The 6,407-nt window shown below is 35.6% G+C and overlaps 1 pseudogene; it reads right to left on the bottom strand.

Moving 5' to 3' along the window:
* Positions 1–675: 675 nt before the first annotated feature.
* LOC107784876 (uncharacterized) lies at positions 676–5,708 on the bottom strand (annotated as a pseudogene).
* Between the last annotated feature and the right edge of the window lie 699 nt (positions 5,709–6,407).

Genomic DNA, 6,407 nt, shown 5'->3' with positions numbered 1-6,407 from the left:
TGTTCCCACAGACTGCCAAACTGTTGCCATAGAGATATTGGAACGGTATAAAGACCGTCACATTAGCCGGCGTACCCATAGGTGTACTGGAATGGTTCTTGCAACGGTTTGCATCGCCGTGACAATAGATACGTCTATCGTAACAGTTTTCCCTTTCTCTGTTAGAACGATTATTTTTTTCAATTGGAACGGTTCAAAACCGTTACTGTATTATTTATACAACGGTTTTTAACCGTTACCATATTATTTAAAGCAACACTTATGTAAGCTATTGCTACGGTTATGTTGGATATAGCCACGGTTTCTTTAGGCTATCGTAACGGTTATATTTGTATTTGGAACAGTTTATGGGACCTATTGCAACTGTTTACATTGTCTACTGGAACGCCATTTGTGTCCTATTGCGACGGTTCTGGTAGGCTATTGCATCAGTTCAGTTAAAACCAAAATATAGCACCTGTTATAAATAAATATTTATACATATAATAAATTATAATAACACTAAAATTTAAATACATCATAAAATGAAACTATTAATAATACAAAATTATCCATAAAACAAATAATATCCATAAAGCAAAAGTTCTAGTATATTTCAAAAGAGTAAATAAATTTCAAAAATGTTGGTAACAAAAGATTCCTAGAACATTCATCTATAACAATACAAAATTCATTTCAAGTAAGCTCTAGTTCTTCATCGTCTTCATCATCCATTTCTTGATCTATTCCACCTACAAAAGAGTATAAATAAAGTTATTACCCTTTAACAGAATTCGATCTAAGAATACTGAAGCATTTGTATTACCAAGGACCAAGACTTTCAAACTATCAAGCTATAATGACAAAGTAAAGAATAATTCATAAGAAGAATCACAAACATAATTACAAAACCAGCACGAAACATCAACTAATTGTATCTTCAAATGTCCTGCTAAGCATGAGTCGACATTCTTGTCCTGAGAAGGACGAGCAAAACAAAATCCTTGGCACATCAATTCCTTCTTCTCATTAAGAACTTCCAATAGCTTTACAATACGTCAAAAATTGCTTTCGAACATGTTGTTATTGAACTTCTTCTAATGCTGATGAAATTGTCAAGGCTTCTAATTAATGTTGCACTGTGGGTCGGGCCCGGGCCTAATTGGGCTTAATGGGCCGGGCTTAATGGGCCCGAGCTTAGCGGGCCTCTGGCGGTCCCGGGCTTCGTGGGCTCAACGGGTGAGACTAGCCCATGACGGGCCTAAGCCCATATGGTCCTGGGCTTAGCGGGCCTAGCGGGTTTTTTTTGTTTTTTTTTTGTTTAAGACAATATCTTGTAAACCATATCATGGCTATATAAAATAGTAGAAATCTAATTATTAAAAGTGCTTGACGAAAAAGTAATATATATATATATAGACTATAGTATACTAGTATAGTATATATATATATATATATAGTATACTAGTATAGAATGTTATGTATATATATTTCATTGTATATTTTCTTGTAGTATATATTGTATGTTATGTATATATATTCCCTTATATATTTTCTTGTAGTATATATTGTATGTTATGTATATATATTCCCTTATATATTTTCTTGTAGTATATATTGTATGTTATGGATATATATAGTATAGCTTATATATTTTCTTGTATTATATATTGTATCTTATGTATATATATTATAGCTTATATATTTTCTTGTAGTATATATTGTATGTTATATATATATTATAGCTTATAAATAATTCCAAGTTAAAGACAAGAAAATATTGCAAAAAGATATTCAAGGGCATGTCTTATAATTTTTATTACCAAAAATGGCATATCTTTCTTAGTCTTCCTTCCCCCAATGGAATGAGCACAACAAGGTACTAATACCACCATTAAAAGGAAAACAATCTAAAAGAAGATGTGCCAAAGTACAAGTTACACCATAATCTACATTGTATCTCTAACAAATCTCATAAATCCTTCAAGGTTCGGAGGAGGTTGCGTTGGTGGTGGTGGAAAAGAATTTTGTTCAACACCACTTCCAGGCGAAGCATAATCCTCCGCAAGTTCCGCCATCATTTCTTCATAAGCTTCATCTATCGCCGGTTGTGATTCCGCAATACCAAAGTTTCTTCTTTCCGAGCGGATCCAATCTCTGAATAGTATTGACTTTTCCAAGCTCTCCCTCATAGCCGCTCTATGATCACCTATTTGAAGTCTTGCTTGACTGAAAGCGCTCTCTGATGCAACAGTTGAAGCTTGAATAGATAAAATATCCCGAGCCATCCTTGCAAGAACCGGAAAATATTTTTCCCTTGCCTTCCACCATTCCAAAAGATCAAAAGAGTCGTCTGGATTCTCCTTTTCAAGTCCCTGAGACAAATAAACTTGAAGCTCATTTAGATGTGAAGTTTCATCATAATTATCACCTTGATAACCCCTGAACTCCGTCCAAGATTTAAGAGCTTTTAAGCCCGCAGCTCTTTTTTAGACGATTGTGAACTAGACGAAGTAGGGGTTGGAATATTTGGCCCAACATGCTCTAAGGCTTGTTGATAAGCATTATAAACTGTTTGAACATTAATTTAATTGAGGCTTTTGCATTTGCAAGTGTAACAAGTTCCTCATTTGAAAGATCTAAAGCCTTATAAATATTTGAATACCAAAAATGAGGACCTCCCAATTTCATTGTAGGATTTAACATTGCAGCAAGACCATAAATAGGAGGGATAGGAAAAAAATATTTTTTAAACTTTTGTTTCATTTCATTTATAGCAAGTTGATAAATTTCCCCACCCTCCAAAAATTCAAAAAACAAATCAGATAGTGCTGCAATATAAACTAAACAGTTTGAAATAGTAGAATAATATTGCCCAGAAAATGCATTTGAAGCAATTTGAAAATATTCTAAAAAATCTAAAAGAATTTTAACATTCGTCCAATCTTGAGTAGTAAGCATTTCATCATCATCCTCACCACCTACCCGAGCATTAAACATTGCATTAATTGGGTTTCTATATTCATATGCAACTACTAAACTTTCGTACATATAATTCCATCTAGTCGGGCAAGGTTTAGGAACCTTTCTTTATCTAAGGCCATATTTATCACATTTTTTAAAATATTCTCTAAGTCTACTTCTACGGTTTGAATAAAAAAGCCAATTAAGAGTCATTCTAACCTTTTCAATTTTTAAATTTAAAATTCGCATACCATCACCGACAATTAAATGATAAATATGACAAATACATCTAACATGAAAAATATTACTAAATGTAGGATTTAGTGTTGTTGTAAGTATGCCTATAGCACTAGTGTTACTAGAAGCATTATCCATAGAAATTGCCATTATTTTATCTTTAAAGCAAAAATATCTATAAATATTTGCAACAGTGTTAGCTATAAACTTAAAAAAAAAGGCCCCAGTCTGAGGTCAAACATGCCTTCATCAAGGACAATGTAACCAAACTTCTCAAAATAGGATCCATTTGAGAAGTAAAGTACACCGAATGGCTAGCAAACGTGGTGGTAGTCCTTAAGAAGGGAAATAAATTTAGAATGTATGTAGATTATAATGTTTATATTTATAAATATCGCTCTTAACTGTTGCGCGAGGCTAACCTTTATAAGTAGGATTAAAAACTCTTCTAATATAATGAATCCAATTAGGATTAGAAGCAAAAGTATAAGGTAAGCACATAACGGTAATCATCTTTGCTAATTCTTCATGATCTCTATTAGGATCGTAATATAAAATACCTCCGGTCACACTGTTAATTCCTGGTTGAACTAGATTTGAACCTGTACTAGGGTTAACCGTAGAATCTACACTTGTCCCCTCTAGCTGCGCTTTCATTTGTAAAAATCTAGCTTTATCTCTAGGGTGTGTTTTTATGTGCCTAGTCAAACTACCCGTGCCGCTACGGTCTCCAGTATATTTATGCGCCATTAATTTCCCACAAGTTTTACACGTAGCCTTATTTTGTTCTCTTACTTGAGTAAACAAATTCCAAACTAATGATGTTTCTAGGCGTTTAGCAGGTTCTCTATTAAAAGCAAGAGTTTCTACAGGTGGGTCGGCCGGTGCATCAGTTGGGTTATTAAGAGGACTAGTAGGTGTATCATCTAAATCCGGTGCTTGGGTTTCATCATCATCCTCATTTTCCTCATTATTTTCTAAGATAGTTTCATTAGGATAAAGAGCATTCATAATTTCATCATCTAATCTTTCACCTGGTGCAACATTATGGCAAAATTCACTATCGGTAAATTGAAAACAAGGGTGATCACTATCAAGAATTACGGGAGGAGGAAGACGTCTAGGTTGGCGACTACTTTCAACTTGCTTATCTTTTCTAGGTCGGGGAGCCGGGGAAGGGTAGTTGGTTGGCCACTACTTTCACCGGTTTTATCTTTTCCCTTACCAAACATTTTTTTTCAAAGAAAATGCCATATTAATTACAATTATGCAAACTAAAACACAAAAAAATATATTCTTAAAACTTAAGAGCTGAAACGAGTTTACCGGATTGCCGAACAACTTCTTGAAAATTGAAAATCGTTGAAGACTTGAAGACTTCAATTCACTAACTTCACAATTTTTCACGAAGTTTCAACAATAAAATAAGCAATTCTAGTAGAGAGATTGAGAGAGATTGATGAATTGGTGAGTAAAAATGAAAGAATTAGGGGGTATTTATAGTTGAGAAATGGGGAAAAGTATAATTATATAAAGTTTGGAGTTAAAATAAAGTTTGGGGGCCAAATGGCTATTTTATAAACTACCAAACAATCAAAAAAAGCCCCAAATGGCTACTTTTTAAATATGGCCGTTGGGTTTTTTTTATTTTTTATTTTTAAAATTATAGCCGTTAGGCCCACTAGGCCCGTTGGGCCAGGCCCAGGCCCACCAGCCGGTCCCGGGCTAAACGGTCCTGGGCTCGTGGGCTTAACGTTGAAGATCAGCCCGCCTCGGGCTTTAAGAGACCGTTAGGACCGGCCCACCAGGCCCGCTAGGCCCGTTAGGATCGCGGGCCCGGTCCGGTTCAGGCCCGGCCCACAGTGCAGCATTACTTCTAATACAGGCAAACTTTCTTCATTTGAGGCTTCTATTCTATATGATTTACAACTGAAGTAAAAGACAGTACTCATCATAGAGTCAATAAGCATCACAAATGAATACATTATTACAAAAAGTGGCCCTTTCCATATTCTTGAAGATCCATTTCCATAGCTTAATATCTTCACTCTATGCTCAAGCAAACCCTCCCCAAATGCCATCCCAATAGTCGATCCGAGAAATATCAATAGCCCAACTTTTGTTTGCACCTTGATGAGTGAACTAGACCGAAGCAACGCTTGTGGTCCAGAATCATCCTCCAAAACAGATATCACAATAGCAATATTGCAAATGATCATAGCATTTGCTAAAATTATAGAGAAAATCATCCCAACTATCATCTCGGGTTATAAAATCAAGTCCGGAGGGAACCCCATTACAGAGAAAACACTACCCACCGCGACAAGAAGTACAATAAACAACACGAGACAACCAGAAATCACCATACACACCCACATATAAGTCATGACGATGCGCTTCCAAATCTTTATAACAATGACATAAAACTTTCTAGTGTCGAAATTCTTCCTCGAGTACGTGCAATCAACTGAGTAGACTATAGCAGTTTTAGACAAGGGCAATAAAGTAACATATAAAGGAAAGCACATTACAGCTGAATTTAGTATTCCAGAAGAAGGGAACCCCTTCACTATAAGTGTAAAGGATCCAAGAAATGGGAATAAGATCTCATCAAGAGAGAGATCTCACACTGTTGATCTGAATAAGCGAAAGCAACAGAGAATCACAAAGGAAAAAGAATTCAAAGTTTGATCTCATGGCAAAGAATTTCATGGGTTTTGAAGGAAAGTTGAAGCTTTTAGTTAAACAGATTATGGTTGTAGAATTCTGCTTGAATTGTCGTTTCTAGCTATGAATAAAAATAACTTTCTTGGTCAATTTCTTCCGTTTCCATTTTGTGGACCGGATTTAGGAAGTATTCAACTCTGTTTATTTGGTGCTAATTAATACTTGTATTTCACTGGTGATAGGAAGACTCATTAGTAAGTTCATTTATAAATGCTTGCTTGGAAATGTTGGTATATTATTATCACAAAGACGGCAGTCACATTACTTTTCTTAGAAAATCCTTTGCGAAGTGTGAAGAAGATCCGCCGCTGCCGACATTGCAACGGTAAGAATTGAGTTCTTCCCTCGCCGCCGACATCGCAATGGTTCGCCAGCGCCGATCTTTGTTCAGTTATTCGATTCATCAACTGAGGCAAGCATTTCTTCATTGCGCTTTATATTCTCAAGCCTCCGCCTCTCGTACTCCGTCATTTTCTCCGGCACCATTCCAATTTCTGATT

The sequence above is a fragment of the Nicotiana tabacum genome, chromosome 16 (assembly GCF_000715075.1).
Source record: "Nicotiana tabacum cultivar K326 chromosome 16, ASM71507v2, whole genome shotgun sequence".
Taxonomy (NCBI): Eukaryota; Viridiplantae; Streptophyta; class Magnoliopsida; order Solanales; family Solanaceae; genus Nicotiana; species Nicotiana tabacum.
The sequence above is the reverse complement of the archived record's forward strand: the minus strand, read 5'-3'. Positions and strand labels throughout refer to the sequence as shown.